The sequence below is a fragment of the Halyomorpha halys genome, unplaced genomic scaffold (assembly GCF_000696795.3).
Source record: "Halyomorpha halys isolate HHAL.00 unplaced genomic scaffold, Hhal_1.1 Scaffold1324.1, whole genome shotgun sequence".
Classification (NCBI taxonomy): domain Eukaryota; kingdom Metazoa; phylum Arthropoda; class Insecta; order Hemiptera; family Pentatomidae; genus Halyomorpha; species Halyomorpha halys.
Window position 1 is genome coordinate 1 of NW_027106083.1, and position 6,723 is coordinate 6,723.

General features: G+C 36.0%; 1 long non-coding RNA gene across 1 annotated transcript; it reads left to right on the forward strand.

The window, feature by feature from the left end:
• Positions 1–59: 59 nt before the first annotated feature.
• On the forward strand, positions 60–797 carry LOC136797338 (uncharacterized). Its single transcript, XR_010845175.1, has 2 exons — positions 60–500; positions 579–797. It is a non-coding gene; the product is annotated as an uncharacterized lncRNA (long non-coding RNA).
• Positions 798–6,723: the final 5,926 nt, after the last annotated feature.

The following is a 6,723-nucleotide window of genomic DNA, read 5'->3' on the forward strand; positions in this document are numbered from 1 at the left end:
AAATACTGATCTATTTGCGGAGCCTGTCCGTCTATATATATACAATCGGTCAGCTGTTCTCGATCAGCTGATATGGACCTGTCAGCTGACAGTACGTAACTTATATATATATATATATAAAACTTAGAATAAAAATCCTATTAAAAAAGGAAAAGGGAACCAGAATACGAACGCAAGCTTACTAGAATAATGCTATACTTATTCTCACTGTAATGCTCTTTATATACATTCTTAGGATTTATTTACATAGTGAGTTAGGATTAAGGGTGTATACAGGCCTTGTTTTACCATAACTTATATATATGCAATTATTATTATTATTATTTTTTTTTGCTGTAAGAAAGATAGTTCAATCCCCGCTGAAGGATCCCGTTATCAAAGAAATAGCGAAGAGACACAATAAACGACCGTCTCAGGTCGTTCTAAGGTTCCTAATCGAGTATGGTGTTAGCATAGGAATAAAATCGGTGACGCCAAAGAGATTAAAAGAATGTTTTGATGTAAGTATTTTACTTTTTTTTTTTCATTTTATCACCTGTCTATTTTTTTTTTATTAATTTATTTTATTTCTTTAATAGATATTCGATTTTAAATTGAGCCGAGAAGAATTCGACCAACTATGTGAACTGGATCGCGGTGAAGATGGGAGGCGCTATGGAGGAAGCTGCGGCACTGGGATTTTGAATGTTCTTGAAAGGCATCCCGAGTTCCCTTTTAACCAATAACTTTTTGTTTTGTTTTTTAGTTGTAATTTTGATATTGTTAATATTACTATAAAATAAATTTATTTTCAATAAGATGTTACTTAATAATAAAGTTCCTGAAGGTAACACATTAATATTGAGTCTTCCAAATTTATAGATATCAATGTTAAGATTCTCAAATATGTCGTAATTGCCATTTTAACTTTATTAATAGTGAACATTGGGAAATACTTTCGTCGAAGGGGTTGATAGGTCCCGTTCAAGCCGCTGATTGGTTTTCCCGTGCTGGTATGTCAGGGTGATCTCCTTCTGTTTCATTCTAATCCTAGATTTGCCTTCCTCCAAAGTTGCCTAATATTTCTGTATGAGTGGTGTGCACTCCGTTCTCTTCATATAAATGTTAGGTTTGTTCCGGTTTGGATGCATTGTTAAGCGCCGGCAGATTTGATCATCTCTGACTCCGGACGTCAATCAAATACTGATGACCAAGGTCCTACCGTATTTGATGAAGTCTATCTTCATTAGCCCCGACATCCTGTTCTGCCAGATGATCTGGTGTGATTTATCGTTGATTATCTCCTCGATCTCCTCCATGTCTGTCGGTCTTCCTTCAGTTGAATTCAGATCCCCGGATGGTGCTTCTTGTTCTGGCTCAGTCTTGTCCTTGCAGTCTCATCTTCTCCCCGCATCCATTCTCTCAAAAACCTTCGTACATTCCCCGATCTGTGTGGTTGCTTTTCGTTACTCTAGCCGAGGACTCCTTCAAATTCCTAGCCCACTGAAGAAGCCTTTGGTCCGTATACGCCTAAAATTATCTCCTAAAGACGTAGGGGCGAAAGTATTCGACAGCCCAAACGAATCCTTACAGCTCTCTTTTACGCGCAATATATTCCGTTTAAACGTTCATCAGTCTGCTAGCGTACGCCACCGATATCTCTCCACCCTCACCCTTCTGCGACAAAACTGCTCCCAACGCATATTCGCTCGCGTCCATGGTGATGGTGAAAGTACGCTGAATAACCATCTTCTACTGAAGCGTCCCAATGCATTTCTAAATTTATTCCACTTCATCCGTAGTCACAAGATCCCCATTGCTCTTTTTCAACATGCTAATTATAGACACCAGATATCTCGCTATCGCAGGTACAAAATGCCTATGTTTAGGGCACCCAACATCCTCCTGCTTCCCTTAACGTCTGTGGGTATCGACATTTTTCGGATTGCCTCTACCTTGATAATTGTAATTGTCTCACTCATTGATTCCCCGCCAGAATACGTGTATTCGGCATTTTTCGGTCGAAGTGCATCCTCATAAATTCGTAATGCTCTCTTTCGAATGTCTTATGCTGGTCCTCCGGAGGCATTTTGATATGGTCAAAAAACTCACTGACAACAAAAGGATCCCTCGCTTGTTTCCAACCCTTTTGAAGGTGTTTAGGTTTTTTAAGTCAAATCTTGGTGTTCATGAATCGCGAACACTCGATATCTATCTTCACCTGGTTCCCCATCGACAAATCTTTTATTTATTTCAGTTACTTTTATTTAATCCTGCACTAGCTATTAAGCTCTACTTTATCACAAGGGTAACCCACTTTCGCCCTTGGTATCAAACATTCAAGAAGAGTGTTTTTAACCCCATTCAATAGATCAGTAGGTCATCTTGCCCCCAACTTACTAGTATCAGGTTTTTCCCGTTAACGTGGTTGAAGAGTACTGTTTTAGGTACCGCATAGGCCAGAGAAGCGGCAAGGTACGTCATGTTACCATTGAGAATATCGTGGATGGCATGGGTTACGTCATCTATTATGTAAGAAAATGTAGCCCGCTTCCTAACGTACGTTCGTGGCTTCTTTTTGGTAACCGCAACATTCAATTAATCAGAAGACGTCATTATTTTGGCAAAAACATTTTTTTTTTTGTGTTGACACTAGGAAAAAAAGTTTAGAATTCTGTTTCCAATTACCTCTGAAGAAAAAATCTCAGGAGTAATCGGGAATGCTCATACCCAGGCCGTAAAATAATAGTTACACCAAAACCACCCTAGATACTTGAAATTTACTCAACTACCGACAATTATTGGCAAGTAATGACTCTTAACTGCGAATCCTGAAGTCCTGTTATCAGAAGACACTTCACTTTGATTTTCAGAAATTATTCACTAAGTTAACTGATCATATAACAGAGCTGCCAGCTGAAAACCAGAAATGGTCAATGATCAATCCATACTAACAATGACTTTCAAAGGCCTTTTCATTTAGGTTCCGCAAACTACCACGTGAGCGCTATTAATGCTTGTTCCCAATTACCCCACCTGACCCTAACACAACATTATATATATATTTTATTTCATACCAGATCGGCCTGGTGGGCCTTACATATGATTACACATTGATATAACCGTTATATTATATACATATTTTTTTAACAGTTGATTATGGGGGGAGGGTATAGTCTCGTAAAAAAGACACCCCTAACTATATACAATGTTATCATTAAAAGAAGAAAATAAAATAAACAAATTAAATAAGAATAATGCTTTTCAATAAAAGTGGAAAGTAAAATTAATTACAAAAATAATGATATTGGTACACTTAAGTAAAACAAACAATTGTCCTCTAATTGTAAGAAGAAACAAGTTAATTTGAAAAAGGGACGAGAGAAGAAAATAGAAAAAAGAATATTAATAATGAATAAATAAAATAAGTAATAATAAAAAGTAAAATAGTAACAGTTACCATCTTCCCCTTTACACGCCACAACCCCTGATGAAGACCTGAAACTCAGGTCGAAATGTAGGCATAAAATAAACAAATATGGTTTTGTTTATTTATGTTGTTCTTTGCTGACCGCACCCCCCGACAAACTTCTTCAAGAAAAAGTAAAATAGAGGTAGTGTGACTTTGAATTAATTTTATATTTATTAAAATTTATAACAGAATTTCCTGCAGCAGTCTGGGCTTCAGTCTTCGGTTTGAGGTTGGGTTTCCCAGGTTGTAGGTCACTGCTCCTTTAACTGTCGGCAACTGGGAGTGGAATTTCATGAACCGTTTTTTGATGTAATCCTCTATTGACTCCATACGTAATTCGCGATGCAATTGACTATTTCTTATGAACCAAGGAGCATTAACTGCGATTCTTAGGACTTTATTTTGAAAAGATAGTAGTTTTTTCCTTTTCGTGAAGGATGCCGCTCCCCAGACTTCACAGCCGTACATCGGCAGTGGCCTGAGGATTGTTTTAAATATAAGAAAAGTTGTTTCTGGTTTTAGTTTGGAATTTATGTTTAGGATTGGATATAGCATTGCTGACCTTGCATAAGTTTGATGTTGATTCCAGGTAAGGCGGCGATCTAGGTATTCCCAGGTATCTTACTGTTTCACTGGCAAGATTAACACAACATTATAAAAGATAACATATTGTTTATATTCATGTATTCTTTGAGATCAAATATATTATTATATTCTTAATGTTATATAACTGAAAATCAGCGTAATGCAATGAAGGATCTACATGAAATTTGTGTGGCAAGTATAGTACATATATATAAAATATAGTTTCAATTACTTCAAGAGTAAAACTTTCTTTATTTTTATAAATATTATTAGAAAGTGTATAGACCTGAATTTACTTCCAACTTTCAATTCTTCTTTTCTTTTTTTTTCATTTCCATTAAAAATGTTATTGACGAAGACCTAAAACTCTAAAGTTTTAGAAAAGCAAAATTTTAGAATTCTGCGACTCTAATACGACCATGAGCTAAACATGTAACGCAAACCATTTCATGGTTAAAACCTTAAAACTTGTTATAACCACGGAACTGAATCGTTTAAACAAACAAATATATATAAATTTTATCATAAAATTTGAGGAATCAAATTTACCAATTGACAGTCATTGATGTTGCTGATACCTTCTCACTCTCATGCTCATTTCTCAAGATCAGTTTACCGATTTACATACATCAAATGTATGAGCGCCATTCTCATACGACTTATAAAAACAATATTATTTTTTGAATTATTTATAGTTGTTATATGTAATACTATAATTTATAGTTCTTTTTCTTCTTTTGCTTCTCTTTATAGTGCCCACCCAGCGTAGGGAAGCGTCCAGCCACCGGTTCCAACTTTCTCTATCAGCAGTTCCTATCTAGGTTCCTGGCCTCACGAAGATCATTCCCTCTCGCTTTGCAAAGCCTGCCTATATACTCTAGGTAGGAAATCCTTGGTCGATCATGAAGCTTTCTATCATCCGGTATATACTCCACCGTCTTTAGGGGGTCTCTATGCTCCTCCATTCTAACGTCTTGGCCGAACCATTTCAACTGCCGTGTCTGCAGAAACTCCTTCACTGAGGCAATCCTCAGTTCCTGGCGTATTCTCTCATTTCGGACACGATCTCTTCTCGTCTTTTCTATCGTTCTTCGCAGAAACTTCATTTCTGCAGCAGTGACTCTACTCTCCTGCCGGTCCGTCAATATCCAGCTTTCAGCTCCATCAATATCAGCTTGACATGCCTACCTACCTCTCGCTTCCCTATTATAGTATTTACAGTTGTAAATTTCAATAAAGATATAATAAAAAATATCCTCGAACAAAATTTTAGTGATATTTTCTTGCATGTATATTTTAAGGATTAATGTCATTTTAGCAAACATTTTAATTGTTTATATTTTTAAAAAAAGTTTTGTTACACATATGTATATTAGTAAAGATCATAAATCCTTTGTTAAGGATGAAACTATTTTTGCACTTGATTCTAATAAAGGTCAAAGTACACTAATCAAGATGGTTTTTGTTTCTTCAAGTTTTAGGCTCCTTCAAAAGTTAATTTTACTACGAATTTGAAATGCTGTACCTTTAATATACTCTGAATGGTGAGTATATAGCCCAACACTCAAAGTACGTGTTACAGGATAAACTTGTAGGTAGGTTATAACTTCTTTTTCTACAGAAATTTCTTTGTCCATGCATTTTTCCAGACATCATGTTCCTATGTATCGCCGAATCATCCATACGTGCGACGTGCCCGGCCCTTCCAAGTCATCTCATTTTGATAAACTTGACCAAGTTTTTATATTTATATTTATATAGGGGAAGTCGGCAATCATTCTGGATCCCACCGTGAGATATGAAAATAACGACCTTGACCAGGCAAATAAGGTAGATAGGGAAAAGAAAGAAATCTACGATAAATGTATCCCTTTCCTCAAGTTCCGTGAGGGCTTCGGAGAACGAGACTTCAACGTGAGAGGCCTCTGGTTCGGAGCCCGTGGAACGATTCCCAGCACAATTAGAAGCTTCATGGAGGGAGCTCGGGGTCGATGTCCAGGACGTGGCTAGGATGACAAAAAATATAATACTTGACTCCCTGGGAATCATACACCACCACATGCATGGAAATTAATGAGTATGGGAGTTTATCCAGAGGTGGGATGGCATGCATTAATCGCATATCTTATTTGTTGTTTTAGTTATTTTTTTTTTATTATTTTAAATATTTGTTATATAGGGGAATTTGTTGATCAAATGAAATAGGGGTTGTGAAATAGAAGGGAAAGAAAAAAAAAGAAATAAATCGAAAAAATTGTAGTTAGTTTGTAGACTGGTATTAATTGTAAAAGAAAAGTAAAAGAAAACTGTGGAAGAAAAAAAAATATGTTGTTGTATTATCTATCTATTATATTATATCATGTAAAAATATGTAACTTATATTTGTCCAGTCAGGGATTGATCAGTATGCTGTGTAATGTAGCAACCTGATGTATTTGGGCAGCATGAATGAATAAAGTATTTCTTTCTCTCTCTATTAAAAGCCAGTGAGTTCGGCATTTCTCCTTCTTTCCTAAAATCCAAAAACAGACATTTTTACTTTCCCTTACCAATATATGGAATACATAGTAAAATAGCTAATTATATAGTGAAAATATTACAATCCTGCCAAATCATTGCCATTTTAACATATTCAGGATAATTTTTTTCTTGAGCTCTTCTTCTCTATAAAGGTCATTAGAGTTCTA